The 14,443-nt window shown below is 41.2% G+C and overlaps 1 protein-coding gene and 1 non-coding gene across 2 annotated transcripts in view; both read right to left on the reverse strand.

Annotated features, from left to right (window-relative positions):
- The window catches only part of Ctnna1 (catenin alpha 1), a 383,070-nt gene that overhangs the window by 340,500 nt on the left and 28,127 nt on the right, over positions 1 to 14,443 (reverse strand). The gene's annotated exons all lie outside the window — the stretch shown is intronic.
- On the reverse strand, positions 12,519 to 12,590 carry Trnaa-agc (transfer RNA alanine (anticodon AGC)). The gene has a single exon. It is a non-coding gene; the product is annotated as a tRNA-Ala (tRNA).

Here is a 14,443-nt window from a genome sequence, read left to right on the forward strand (position 1 = left end):
ATGGAAATGCTGAAACCACACCTTCAAGGAAATGGTCTGTGTAGCCAAAAGAAGGCCTTGTGTGGCTGAGTAAATCTATCAGGGGAAATAGATTAAGGTGAGGGGTTTGAAAAAGTCAGTAGGAAGCTGGGGATTTTAAATGCCAATTAAGAAACTGGTAAGTGAAAATTACAGGATCAAAGACTCACAGAATTCAAAGGAATTTTAAAGGTTATCTAGTCCCACCACTTGGGTGATGCTGGAATCCTCTCTGCCCATTCCCTACACATGGAGGCCAGAAAGGGCTAGCACGAGGTCACAGGAGGCTGATGGAAGGGAACAAGTGAACTAAGTGTCAATTAAGCCTCCAGGGCTGAGGCAAGGGCATTCTTGGTTCCATTTCTCTGATCCCAGAGTGCAAGCTGGAGCTGGCTCTGGGCAGCCTGCATGAAGACTCCTCACAGGCCTGCCAAAAAGCGGGCAACAGTCATTCATGTTTATTAAGCACAGCTCATTGGAAGGATAATGACTCTGAGCAGGTGTCAGGGAGGTTGGTTTGTTCAAGAGGGCCTGCCTCGCCTCATTTGCATAGTAACAGAAACCTGCTGTTGAGGGCTGGGCAAAACAGCCTACACAGAGGCCGGAACAGCAAAGCCAGAGTGAACACTCCCCAGAGCAGCTCTCACCTGTTCACTCTGACAAATGGAACCTGGACGTCATTATTAGGGCAAGTGCTTCTTCCTGTGCTGGCAGAAGGACAAGGACCCTACTCGGGGTGATACAAACAAGCGGAACGCATCTGTACACAGTAATGAGACCTGGCCCCTTCATTTTCCTGACCTTCATTATACAGCAGAGCTGGGTGTGCTCAGGAAGGGTCCCCTGTTCATGTCATCATCATCATTATCATCATTCATCAGCATTTAATAAATACCCCACACTATGATGAGCCCGATGGTGCCTTAGGATATAAGAATGTGTGGGTCTCTGAAGCTGGATGTGGTAGCACACACCTGTAATCTCAGTACTCTGGGAGGCTGAGGCAGGAAGGTTGCCTGTTTGAGCCTAGCCTGGGAAACTTAGCAGTTTAATGAGTCCCTGTCACAAAATAGGAAATGAGGCAAGTGTAGTGGCACATGCCTATAATTCCAAAACTTGGGAGGCTGAGGCAGGAGAATCATTACAAGTTTGAGGTCAGCCTCGCTAGCTTGAACTACATAGGGAGAACCTGTCTCAAAAGAAAGAAAGAGGGCCGGGGATTTAGCTCAGTGGTTTCACCACCTGCTGCGCAAGTGCAAGGACCCGAGTTCGATCCCTGGTACCAAAAAAAAAAAAAGAAAGAGAGAAAATGAAAAAGGACTAAAGATATAGTTCAGTGTGAAAGCCTGGGCTCAATCTCCAGTATAAACAAACAATCAGGATATTTAGTCTGAGTTTCCACTTTGTATCAGACACAATAATAGTAGCAAACAAAAAAATCCCCAGTAAAACAACAACAATAACAATAACAACAACAAAAAGAATGCAGCAGTCTTTGCGGCTGAGAAGCTCACAAATCTACACAAGGAGGGTAGACACATGGACCTGAAGGTAAAATAACTGCTTTGTGGCCATAGTGATAGGGGTTTGGGATCTAAAAGACTACTATAAAAGAATAAGAGAGAGGCTGGCACTTGAGGAAAGTACCCTCAGATCGGCATGTGCAGGAAAACACTCCATGTAGATAAGAAATCTTTCCTGAGCTGAGAATAAGGACAGTGTGCAGGGACTGGAACAGGGAAACCCAGGCTTTGTTCCCGGCCATCTCCCAAGGAGAGCTCGAGACTCCGGAGAGGACTGACCATGTACATCTAGGAGACAAGGCCCTGACCTCATAAAAAATCCCTAAAGGGCCGGGAATTTAGCTCAGTGGTGCCCCTGCCTGCCTCACAAGCGCAAGGTCCCAAGTTCAATCCCTGGTACCAACAACAACAACAACAAAAATCCCTAAAAAAGACAAGGATGAAGAGCAGGGAGTCAGTATTTGGACCTGAAAGGACAGAGTGCCTGGTAGGATAGCAGCTGTCTCAGTGACAATCTGCAACTCAAATTCCCTTCCAATTTCACACAAAGTACAAAATCCTCAGGATGAGAAATAGGTGAGGTTTACTTTCCACCAGTCAGATGAGATAAGAGGATATAATTGTAGTTTACCTTTATTTAAGAATATAAATAAATGGGGTACTTCCTACACATATGAATTTCTAAACTGAACATCATACCTGCTATATTTGTTACAGTTCAAGTGAGAAAGAATAAGACTTAGATTAAAATGAGTGCAATGAGAAAACAAAGACATAAAAGTTCAAGCTGATTCATGCCCACAATTCCAGCACTGAGTAGGTTGAGGCAGGAGGATGGCAAGTTCCAGGCCAGCCTGGGCTATATATGGAGACCTTGAAAGAAAGCACATAAAAGTTATAGTGATATTATGTAGGAATTAAGAATAGGATTTGACCTACCCAGAATGTACAGAAAATCCCAGGACATCCTGAGAATCCAGGAAGTTTCTCCTGGCTCTGTTACTTTCTATCCTTAAGCATTCCTATAGGAAACAGATAAATATTTTATGCATTATCTTAGCATCTATAAGTTATGATAAAATACAACTTTAAAACACTCTGTTCTCTCCCGAGGCTATCTATGCTAGTGCTCAGGTGCACAGTATAATAGAAAAAAGGATATTTAGTCAGTTTCCACTCTGTGTCAGACACAATAGTAGTAGGAATACTGAGGTTACTAAAACTTTGTTCCTTTTTTTTTTTTTTTTTTTTTTTTTTGGTACCAGGGATCGAACTCAGGTCCTTGTGCTTGCAAGGCAGGCTTCGGAACCACTGAGCTAAATCCTCGGCCCTAAAACTTTGTTCTTGAGATGCTTAATGTCCAGTGGAAGGCATGAACATGTCAACAAAAATTAAATCCCCTGTGATGTATCATGACAGAACTGTAAACAAATGTTCTAAAAGCACAGAAGACTGAGTGACAAGCTCTGCCTCAGGAAGCCAGTGAAGACCTGAAAGAGAAGGTGAGATTTAAGTGAATTTTACAGGATGAGTAGAAATTCAACATCTGGATAAGAAAGAGAAGAGCTTTCTAGACATTAGGGGAAATATGCACAAAGTATGGAGGCATAAAAAAATGGTGAGCTTTCAGGGGAGAGGAGAAAAGAGGGCCACAGAAGTTGGCAGGAAACAAGCTTAGCAATATTTTCATAAGATTAATTCAATTACAAAAAATTCAATTAATTCAATTATAATATATGATTTTGCAAATTCATAATGAGATATTTCTAAACATCAGAGTTAGAATTCAAAGATTAAAGACTGTATTAGTCTGTTTTGAGGTGTTATAGCAAAAACCCTGAGGCTGGATATGTTATAAAGAAAAAATATTTATTTGACTATAGTTTTGGAAGTTCAAGAGTATGGTATTTGCTTGGTTTTGGTGAGAGCATTCTGGCTACATCATAATATGACAGAGAAATGGAAAAGGAGTTGGCTAGGTGCTGAAGAGGCCAGAAATATGGGGTATATTCACTGTATAACAATCGGCTCTTGTGAGATGTGATTCATTCTGCATTAACCCCTTCTCAAAGCAGTGCCCCAAGACCTACAACTCCCTCTAGGCCCCATCTCTTAAAAGTCCAGCACCTCAACACCACTACATGGAGACCAAATTTCCATTTTTTTTTTTGGTACCGGGAATCGAACTTGGGACCTTGCGCTTGTGAGGCAGGCTCAGGAACCACTGCGCTAAATCCCCAGCCCTTTTTTTTTCTTTTTTCTTTCTTTTTTTTTTTTTTTTTTTGGTGCAAACTTCCAACACACAAACCTTTGGAGGACAAACCACATCCAAGCCATAACATAGATGAAAATTCAACTGCATTCAGTGAAAAAGATGCTCTGCCTGGGACCAGCTCCCATAATATTTAACCAAGGTCAGGTTGCGCACATAATGAACACAGGATATGCAGCTGTTAGACTTCTGAGGTTCATCAGAGGGAAGAACCCACATGTTATCTACTGCATGGCCCTGTTATATACTCTCAGGAAACCTCAGGCAAAACCATTTTGCTCTCTGTTTTTCTCATTCAGGGCATCTCACCAAAAGTAATAACAGGTTTTCTTCAATAATAATAATATTAATAATAGCCAACTTCATTCCTTTCTGCATATACTATGTGAAGAACTCTCAGAATAAAACCACTTCAGTTCAGGAGTCTGGGCAAAGTGTAGAACCTAGAGCAGCACATACATGCTGCACCACCTTGAGTCTGCTGTCCTGGGCTCACTTCTCTCTTGGCCCTACCCCTCGCTGCCTTTGCCTGGAAGAGACAGGCAGTATGGCAGAGGGCCATCCATACCTGCCTCCTAACCACAGGGTATCTTTAATTCATGGCAACTTCATGTAAGGTATAGAAGCAGAAGAAAATAACCCCTAAAACTCCAGAGGCTTTTTTTTCCTAATAATATACCCCAAGATTTATTGAAATGTCTAAATCTCATTTTCAGCACATTAAAGATCTAGATTGCAAATGTACAGGTAATGTATTTTGTGATGTATTTCTGATAGGATTCAGGGATCAGGGAAGAAAAGATTATTACTAAGTTTTTTGAGGTGAAAGAAGGGTGTCAGAAAACTGACTTCAACTAAAAAAAGGTAACTTGGTTTTAATCTTCAAATAAGCACATTTGATTTTGAAAAACAATCATGGAGACTCACATTTTTGTGTTTAACAACCACCTTAAAATTGGTCTGCCTCAGAGGACACAGCATGACTCTGGGCTACCTTAGCATGAATGATTTATGACATTCATGAACCTGGCAACTACATCAGTTTTTCTAAACCTGGCACCCACCTGCATGTTAAGTGAAGATTTATGATTTATAAAACTCACCTCATTATGCAGAGGAACATGAATTGTCTTATATGTATAGTCTATAACTCCCAAGACAGATAAGAAGGCAGCTATGTCACAGAATTTATGGCTCCTTCCTGCTGAAGCTGAGTTTTGGAGAAAAACTAAAGAAATAACTGGCCCTTTGGAGAAAAATATCTTTAGCTAACCATTATACCCTCAAATGATGAAATGGCCACAGCCCACCACTATATCTCATGAACAAAGAGGCTAACACCAGAAGTCACTTTAATCACAGTACTGAACTATGTCTATGTTTTCAGCGCTGCAGTAATAGACAGAACCTAAGAGACTCCTTGGATATATCAAGCACCGTCGGTTTAATTTTTTCCTCAGTATGGTGTCTGTGGCCTCTTGCTGAGATTTCTCATCAAGTGGCCCAGCCATACCCAGAGATGTATTCTTCAGAGAAGACAATTCAATACCTTGTTGTATCCAATGGCCTCCTGAATACACCCCCAAAGTGAAGAAAATCAAATGCTGATTTTGGTTCTGAAATGCGACTTGTTTTCAGAGAACTTTAGAAATGCAGCAGATTTCTCCCTATACCCTACCAAAGAATAGAAAAGGTAAGAAGGGGATTCAGTGAAATAAACTTATGTATTTAAAGAAAAAGATTATGTGGACAGCCTTTAAGAATGACAACTATATGGTCCCAGGTTGGCATGCAGAGATCCTTAGACAAGACACAGTAACGGTAAGGAAAAAACCCAGAACACAAAGTGACAAGCTGGGCATGGTGGTGCACACCTGTAATCCCAGTACTCTGGGAGGCTGAGGCTCAAATAGGCAAGTTTGAACACAACCTAAGTTGCCAGGGATTTATCTCAGTGGTGCCGCTGTCTGCCTCACAAGCACAATGTCCTGAGTTCAATTCCCAGAACCAAAAAAAGAAGAAAAAAAAAGAGTGGATTTGAATACAACCTAAGCAATTTAGCAAAAGTGAGACCCTTTCTCAAAACAAAAACTAAGAAAAGAGCTCAGTGTGAAGGCCCTGGGTTCAATCTCTAGTACCACTTTTAAAAAATCCACAAAGTATCAAAGTAAATAGTATTTCTAGGCCAGTTGTGGTGGTGCATGCCTGTAATCCCAGTACTCGGGAGGCTGAAGCAGGAGGATCGCTGTGAGTTCGAGGTCAGCCTGAGCGACAAAGTGAATTCAAGGCCAGCTTGAACTATATAGCAAGACCCTGTCTCAAAAATAATAATAATAATTTGGCCCTTTAGCAGGCCCCTACTCTGCCTATTAAAGACATTCCATACAGGATGGTGTAATTCAAGACTACAGAGAAGGTAACAAGGGAGATGCAAGCAGCCTAGGGGATACATAGGATTACAGGAAAGAAATATTCAAACAACGGCATGGCAGTGCATGCCTGTAATCCTAGCTATTCAGAAGGCTGAGACAGGAGGATCCCAACTTCAAGGCCAACCTGGGCAATTTAGCAAGACCTTGTTTCAAAAAGTGGGGTTGGGCGAGGATCAGTGGAATAGATTAGAAGATACAGAAACAACTCCAGACATACTCAGCTACCTCATCTTTGACAAAGGAGCCAACCATCCTCACTGGAGGAAAGATAGCCTCTTCAATAAATGGTGTTGGAAAAACTGGATTTCAACCTGTCAAAGATTAAAACTAGGTCCCTATCTTTCACCAAGCACTAAACTAAAATCGAAGTGGATTAAAGATCTAAATATTAAAACTTGCTGGAAGAGGGCTGGGGATTTAGCTCAGTGGTTTCACCACCTGCTGCGCAAGCGCAAGGACCCAAGTTCGATCCCCGGTACCAAAAAAAACAAAAACAAAAACAAAAAACTTGCTGGAAGATAACACTAAACACTAAACTTGCTGGATGATAAGTTAGGTAGAACTCTCAAAGACATTGGCATAGGAAAAGACTTTATGAACAAATCCTCAGGAGCATGGGAACTTGCACAAAAAATCAACTTACTATCTAGAATATATAAAGAACTCAAAAAACTCAGACCCCCCAAATATAAAGACCTGATTCAAAAATGGGCATCTGAAATGAACAGACATTTCTCAGACAAACAAGTAAAAGCAGCAAATAAATATATGAAAAAATGTTCAACATCACTGGTCATTTGAGAGTTGCAGATGAAAACAATGCTGAGACTCCACCTCACCCCAGAAAGAATGGCTACTATCAAGAAATCAACCTATAACAAATGTTGGCAGGGCTGTGGGGAGAAAGGAACCCTTCTCCATTATTGGTGGGACCGCAGACTGGTGCAACCACTGTGGAAACCAATATGGAGATATCTCAAAAAACTAGGATTAGAGGGCCAGGGATTTAGCTCAGTGGTTCCGGCACTTGCCTTGAAAGCGCAAGGTCCTGAGTTTGATCCCCGGTACCAAAAAAAAACCCAACAACAACAAACAAACAAACTAGGATTAGAGGTCCCATTTGACCCAGCTATCCCTCTGCTGGGTATCTTCCCAAAAGAATTAACAGAATTAACAGAATCATATATGTTTACAGCAGCACAGTTTGTAATAGCTAAAACTTGGAAACAGCCCAAATGCTTATCAACTGGAGACTGCATAAAGAAGATGTGCTTTTTCTATAAAATAGAGTACTACTCAGCCATAAAGAATGAGAAACTTGAGACATGTATAGCTAAATGGATGCACATTGAGGCCATACTCTTTAACATTTTTTTTTTTTGGTACTGGGGATCGAACTCGGGTCCTTACGCTTGCGAGGCAGGCGACGGAACCACTGGGCTAAATCCCCGGCAAGGCCATACTCTTAAGTGAAATAAACACACATATGTAAATACCAAATAGTGAAAAACTAAAAGTGTAAATAAGGTTCAAATGGTATAATTGATAATGTGAAAGAGGAAGAAAAGGTCTAAGGGAGTAGGGGAAGTGGGACGGGTAGGGGAAAGGAAAGAAGGGAAAAGAAAAAAATATGAGAAAAGGAAAAAATGGAAACAAAGTCTTTGTAAATAGGGAAGGGAGGACAAGGAAATGGGGAAAAAATAAGAACCAAGATATATCATGTACAGGTACAAGATCCCAACGATGAATGTAACTGTATTATATACCTAAAATGTACCAATAAACTTTTTTCTTTTTTTTTTTTTGGTACCGGGGATTGAACTCAGGTCCTTGCACTTGCACAGCAGGTGGCAAAACCACTGAGCTAAATCCCTGGCCCTGTACCAATAAACTTAATGAAAAAAAAGTGAGGTTGGGGATTTAGCTCAGTGGTAGAGTGCAGTGCAAGGCCCTGGGTTTGGTCCTCGGCACTAAAACATAAATAAAAATCAAATATAGAGAGAGAGATTTTTAAAAGGGGATTGATGATGTTGCTCAATGGTAGAACACTTGCCTGGCATGTGCAAGGCCCTGTGTTCAATCTCCAGCTACGCACACAAACACACACACACACACACACACACACACACACAGAAAAGAAAAAGATATATTCAAATCTATATCTTTTCCATTTTTATTCTATACTTTCATATATATTTAATAAAGATCCTACACACATGTATGTAGCTTATAAATATATACATCTTGGAGTATATGCTCAAAAATTGTGTGTGTGTGGTGTGGAGATTAAACTCAGGGCCTTGTATGTGCGTGCTAAGCACATACTCTACCATTGAGCTATATCCCATTCCCTCACACATTTTTCTAATAGAGATGGGTAATGAAAAGTTTAGAGACAAGAAGACATCATAGTGCTCGGGATGTTCTCAAATAAGGTATATGGCCCTTAATCTCACCTCAACAAAATCCCCTGTGGAGCCTGTTAAACACAGAGATTCCTTGCCCACCTCAGATCCACAATACCTGAATATGAGGGGTGGGCCAGGGCTCTTCATGCCACTGCAGTAGGAGAACTAGAGAAGCAGATATGCGTCTGAGGGTGTAGCTCAGTGGTAAGGCATTTGCCTAGCATGTGCAAAGCTCTAGTATCAATCCCCAGCACCAAAAAAAAAAGCAAACAAACAAAAAATAAGAACAGAAAAACAACAACAAATGCCAAATTCAAAAAGGGCTGAGTTAGTTACTACTAACCAAACATGAAGCCCATTTCTGAGAGGAAGTTGGGCCTTACTGGTCCTGCCACAAAGCCACCCTATTCTTCCAGGATTCTGATCTGAGTGTTGAGATCAGGCCCGTGCTTCCCAGCTAGTCTTCCATTAACCCTCACTGCCCAGGGAAATCTGTTGTGGTTTAAACATGAAGTGTCCTCCCTGACAGTTATGTGGCTTGAGCTCCAGTGAAGCAAGGCCCAGAGGTAGGACTTAAGAGAGGTGACTGGACCAGGAGGGTACCAACCTCATCAACATGTGAGCTAGCATGAAGCAGATCACTGAGGTGCACCTTTGAGGGTATTCCTTGTTTCCATCCCCTTCCTCTCTTGCTCTTTTCCTTCTCTCTGCTTCCTGGCCGCCGTGAGCAATGGTCGTCTACCACACCTTTCTGCCTCACCATGGGCCTGAAAGCAATGGAACCAGCTGACTATGGAGGGAAACCTCTGAAACGGACAACCAAAATCAACTTTTCCCCCTTTGTTTCTCTCAGGTATTTTGTCCCGGTAAGGAAAAGCTAACATACCTCTCCTGAAAGTTGAAGAGCAGCTCAGGCAAAATATCTGCACTAAACAACAGAAATTCATTTCTTCTTCCATTTTTTTTTTTTTTTAGACAGGGTTTCACTATGTAGTTCAGGCTGACCTTGAACTCACTATGCAGCCCAGCTTGGCTCAATGATCCTCCGACCTCAGCCTCTCCAGTGCTGGGATTACAGGCATGTGCCACAATGCCTGGCCAGAAATTCATTTCTTGTGGTTCGGGAGGTTGAAGTTTGAGATCAGGACATGGCTGGGTCCTACTGAGATCTCTCTTCATGGAGGAAAGAAATAGTTTTTCTCATACCTCTCTAACTAATTCCATTAAAGGGCCCATCCTCATGATCTAATTACACATCTCCAAACACTAGCTCACTGGTGATTAGGGCTTTATCATATTAACTATGGGGACATAAATTTTCAGTCTATAACAAAAACCATCAGCCCCTCACCATAGAGGAGGTAATCCAGGCAAAGTGAGAAGACAGCTGACATAATTTCACTAATCATGTGCTGTAAGGAACAGGAGAGAGGATATGAGTTGTCTATAAACGTTTGAAAAAGGTCCTGTACTGTGTGAATAATCTGAAGCCATGTGAGTGATTTCTAAAAAAGCATACCAAGTAAAAAATGGAGGCTGAACAGGTGTGGCAGCTCATTCTTGTAATCCCAGCACTCTGGGAGGCTGAGAAGAATCACAAATTCAAGCCCAGTCTGGGCAACTCAGTAACTTAACAAGACCCTGTCCTTAAAAAAAAATTTTTTTTAAGCCCTGAAGATGTAGCTCATTGCAAAAGCCTTATGTTTAATCTCAGTATTGCCCCTCCACACACACACACACACACACACACACACACTCACACACACTCACACAAGGAGGCTGCAGAGCAGAAGCTGACACTGTTAGTGTGACACTGGACAATTTATTGATTCTCTGTGCTCTTTAAATTCTCTCTGAGTCCTTTGTGTGTACCTGGAACTCAAGTTCTGGCTCAACTCTCATTTCAAGATTTCTTTCACTATACCATGCTGGTCAAGAATAAATGAAAATTGTGGCTATTTAGACTTTAAAAATATGGTCAGGTATGGTCGTCCATGCCTATAATCCCATCACTCTGGCAGGCTGAGGCAGGAGGATAACAAGGTCAAGCCCAATCTGCGCAATTTAGTGACTTAGTGAGATCATGTCTCCAAACAATAATAATAATAATGATAATAAATTTTTTAAGGGCTTGGGATGTAGCTCAGTGCAAAGGCCCTGGGTTCAGTGCCCTGTATCACAAATAAATAAATAAGCTAAACACTTTAGAAAAGGACCTTACTGAGACCAGGCATGGTAGTACACATCTGTAATCCTAGCACTCAGGAGGACCATGACTTCAAGGGCAGCCTGAGCTATGTAGCAAAACTGCCTAAAAAAAAGCCTTTGGGCCAGGGATTTAGCTCAATGGTGCTGCTGCCTGCCTCTGAAACGCAAGGTCCAGAGTTCAATCCCCAGTACCAAAAAAAAAAAATCTATTTAAATTTTAAGAATCCAAAGGCTTTTTTTTTGGTACCGGGGATCGAACTCTGGACCTTGCACTTGAGAGGCTGGTGGTGGAACCACTGAGCTAAATCCCCTGCCCTACATAGATTTTTATAAACAACAAATCTCAGATTTTTCTCAGCCCCATTCTTTCCTCAAATAGGGGATTCTTATATGGATCCTTTATCTCCCACAGCCAACTACTTTCCATATCTAAATGAAAACCCAGAGCAAAACTGCTTTTTACCTTGTACAATATGACTGCATTATCACTAGAATGTAAATGTCCTATCTAATTAAAGTGACATTTTATTTTGATTTATGCTGCCTTACTTTTCTATCAGGGTCATCCTGTATTTCTCTTTTCTCCTATCAGAAAGCTGGCAGGCTATCTGGGTGACTAGGAACTTAGCATAGAATGAAACCTGCTAATTTTCATCACCCCTGGGGACATCACCCGACATAATATTTCCTCTTCACCCTGGCAAGCTCTGTTGAAGCAGACTTGAGCGAAGCAACACTGTGTAATGTACTCCAATATAGTGAAGCGAATGCTAAATAGGAAAAGTATGAACTACTCCTGAAATATGCTGCAGGAACATGAAAAATTCCAAGGAGAACAAAAGTGACAAATCCCTGCAGTATGCTACATTTTTATTCCCTGAAGACGGAAGGTGCTACAGCATGATATTCATCTTTAGAGAGACTGAATCAAACATCTTCTGAGTCACCAGTTTAAAAAGAAAAAAAACTTTCTTTAAAAAATACAAACTTGATCCTAGGAGTTGTGTTACAGACTAAATTTTCTCCCAACCTTTGTTGTTGTTGTAATTTTGCAGTTCTGGGAATTGAACCCATGGCCTTCTGTTTACTAGGCAGGCACTCTACCACTGAGCTAACAGCCCCAACCCTACACTTTCTTTAGGGTTTTCCTGAAACCTAAACTACATTTAAAATTTAAAAAATATTTCTAACTTTTTTTTATTCCACTGCCTAAAATAACTGTTACTAATGGATTAGCCCAGTGTTTAAAAACTCATCATTTACATTTATGAACACAGAGGTAAAAGATGATCCCATTTGGTTATGAGGCATTAGAATCTAGTGGTCAGTAGTGTAAGTTTTGAAGTTAAACACGCTGACTTCAAATTCTGGCCTTATTCAATTGCTAAGTAACTCCAGGTAACAGATATAAACCATTCTAAGCCTCAGTCTTCATATCTAAAAATTCAGTATTTACTTGAGACCATGTTGTGGGCCATTATATAATGTACATAAAACATTTAGGACCTGTGAGGCACTTAACAACTACTGTACTAATGATTATTATTCTAATGAAAATCCCTTTTAATGGTTGGTCATTAAATACTTGAAAGTTGAAACAGTTACCTGTCATCAAAAATGCTAAAATAATCGTATCAGTTAGAACAATACCTTTGGGAGGCATTGTTGGGGATTGAACCCAAGACCTTGTGCATGCTAAACACACACTCTACCACTGAGCTACACTCCCGGCCCCAGAATATCATTAAAAATATAGCATGCATAGGCATTGGACAGTCACCTGTTCAGTTTGATAAAATTTACCCTCATGCAAATTATGCACCAGCTCCTTCCATTTCCCAGTGTGACACTGAGATGCTGACAGAGAAATGAAACACTGTGCTTCATAGTGAACAATTAGAACACTTAGCTGTGGATCTGTCCATTCTCATTCATTTGAACCCTATGTTTTCTTAGAATCAGATTCATTTCTTCCAGCCTTTAGGCTGTAAGCCATGTTAATTTGCAAGGCAGTCCAGAAGCCTTTCACATTGGCAAATAAAAACCTTCATTCTAACTAGCTACCATATCCCCCTTGTGGCCATAGAGAGCATTTGCAAAGAAGAAAGTCAATCACTTCGTCCTCGTCATTGTTGGTTGTTACCAGGTCTCTCTAGGTCGTCTGGGTTGGCTTTGAATTTGGGATCTTCCTGCCTCAGCCTTCGAAGTGCTGGGAATACAGGCGTGAGCCTCAGATACCCTAAACCTAAACAGTGTTTAGATAACACCATTTGATTCTAAGATCCTTTTGATAAAATACTCCATAGCTTTTTAGTATATGAAGCAAGGAAAAATAACAAGCACAACTGCAGAGGACCATAATACTGATTATGCCCAAAGCAGGTTGTAAAGAGTTAACCCCACAATTGGCTTGTTTTGAGGAGTCTAGCTGAAGTCCACATGCGGAGGTCAGAGTAACTCTCACCCAAATTCTCTTCCCACAACTAAAACCTTCAGACTAGGAGGACATTCTAATTACAACCATATATTTTGTCTATTCTATTCCTAATTCGAGAATGCTTTGTCTTGTCGTTTGAGCCTTTACATTAATTTCCTTAGAAACCACACGTAGCCTTTACCCCAGTTGATTGCCAGTGTCAGTGCCTGGGGCTGGCCAGCGCCTTTGTCTGTTGCACTGGTATTGGTAGTCCTGACACTCTTTCTCTCCTAGTTGTCTCTTAAGTGTATTTTTTCTCAGGCCTGCCTCACACACTGGGCAGGTGGGAACTGGAACCTGACTACAGGGATCTCTGGCACAAAACTCTTGAGAGAAAAGGAAAGTTAGGAGAATAGTTACTTCAATTATTTTTACCTGCTCTACTGGTCATATACAAAGTAAAGCTGTAACGTTTGTATTTTGTTTCAACGTTTCATAGTGTTTGTCATTGCTATGGTCTCTTGCGTACTGTTTTAGTATATAAATCTCTACAAATGGGTGATGAGCCTATAATTTTGATGGCCTCTGAGGAAACTGGGGGGAAAAAAAGAGTCCTAAGTAGACTAGTGAAGACAATAACAGCTGATACTTACGGAAGATGTGGGCGGGTTTGTTTGTTTGTTTTTTAAACTCCTAGAATCTCTATAATCTATGACCAATGTTAGCCCGAAAGCTACTCAAAGCTGGATGTAAAGAAAACGCTACTTGGGCCGGGGATTTAGCTCAGTGGTTTCGCCGCCTGCTGCGCAAGCGCAAAGACCAGAGTTCAATCCCCGGTACCAAAGAAAAAAAGAAAACGCTGCTTGGGCCGGGGATTTAGCTCAGTGGTTCCGGGGCCTGCCTCACAAGCGCAAGGTCCCGAGTTCGATCCTGGGCACCAAAAACCAAAGAAAACGCTGCTTTAAAAATTTGAAACCCAGAGCCGGGGAGTTAGCTCAGTAGTTCCGCTGCCTGCCTAGCAAGGACCCGAGTTCGATCCCCGGTACCAAAAAAAAAAATTTTGAAACTCGAAACTCCAGTGGTAAAAATACTGCATGAAATTGTTTAAGGTCTCCATATCCAAGTATATTCAAATTGTGATCAAACACTAGGACAGAGCAATAGAA

Source organism: Heterocephalus glaber, unplaced genomic scaffold (genome assembly GCF_053883595.1).
Source record: "Heterocephalus glaber isolate CG9 unplaced genomic scaffold, H.glaber_assembly_v1.0 deba00001465, whole genome shotgun sequence".
Classification (NCBI taxonomy): Eukaryota; Metazoa; Chordata; class Mammalia; order Rodentia; family Bathyergidae; genus Heterocephalus; species Heterocephalus glaber.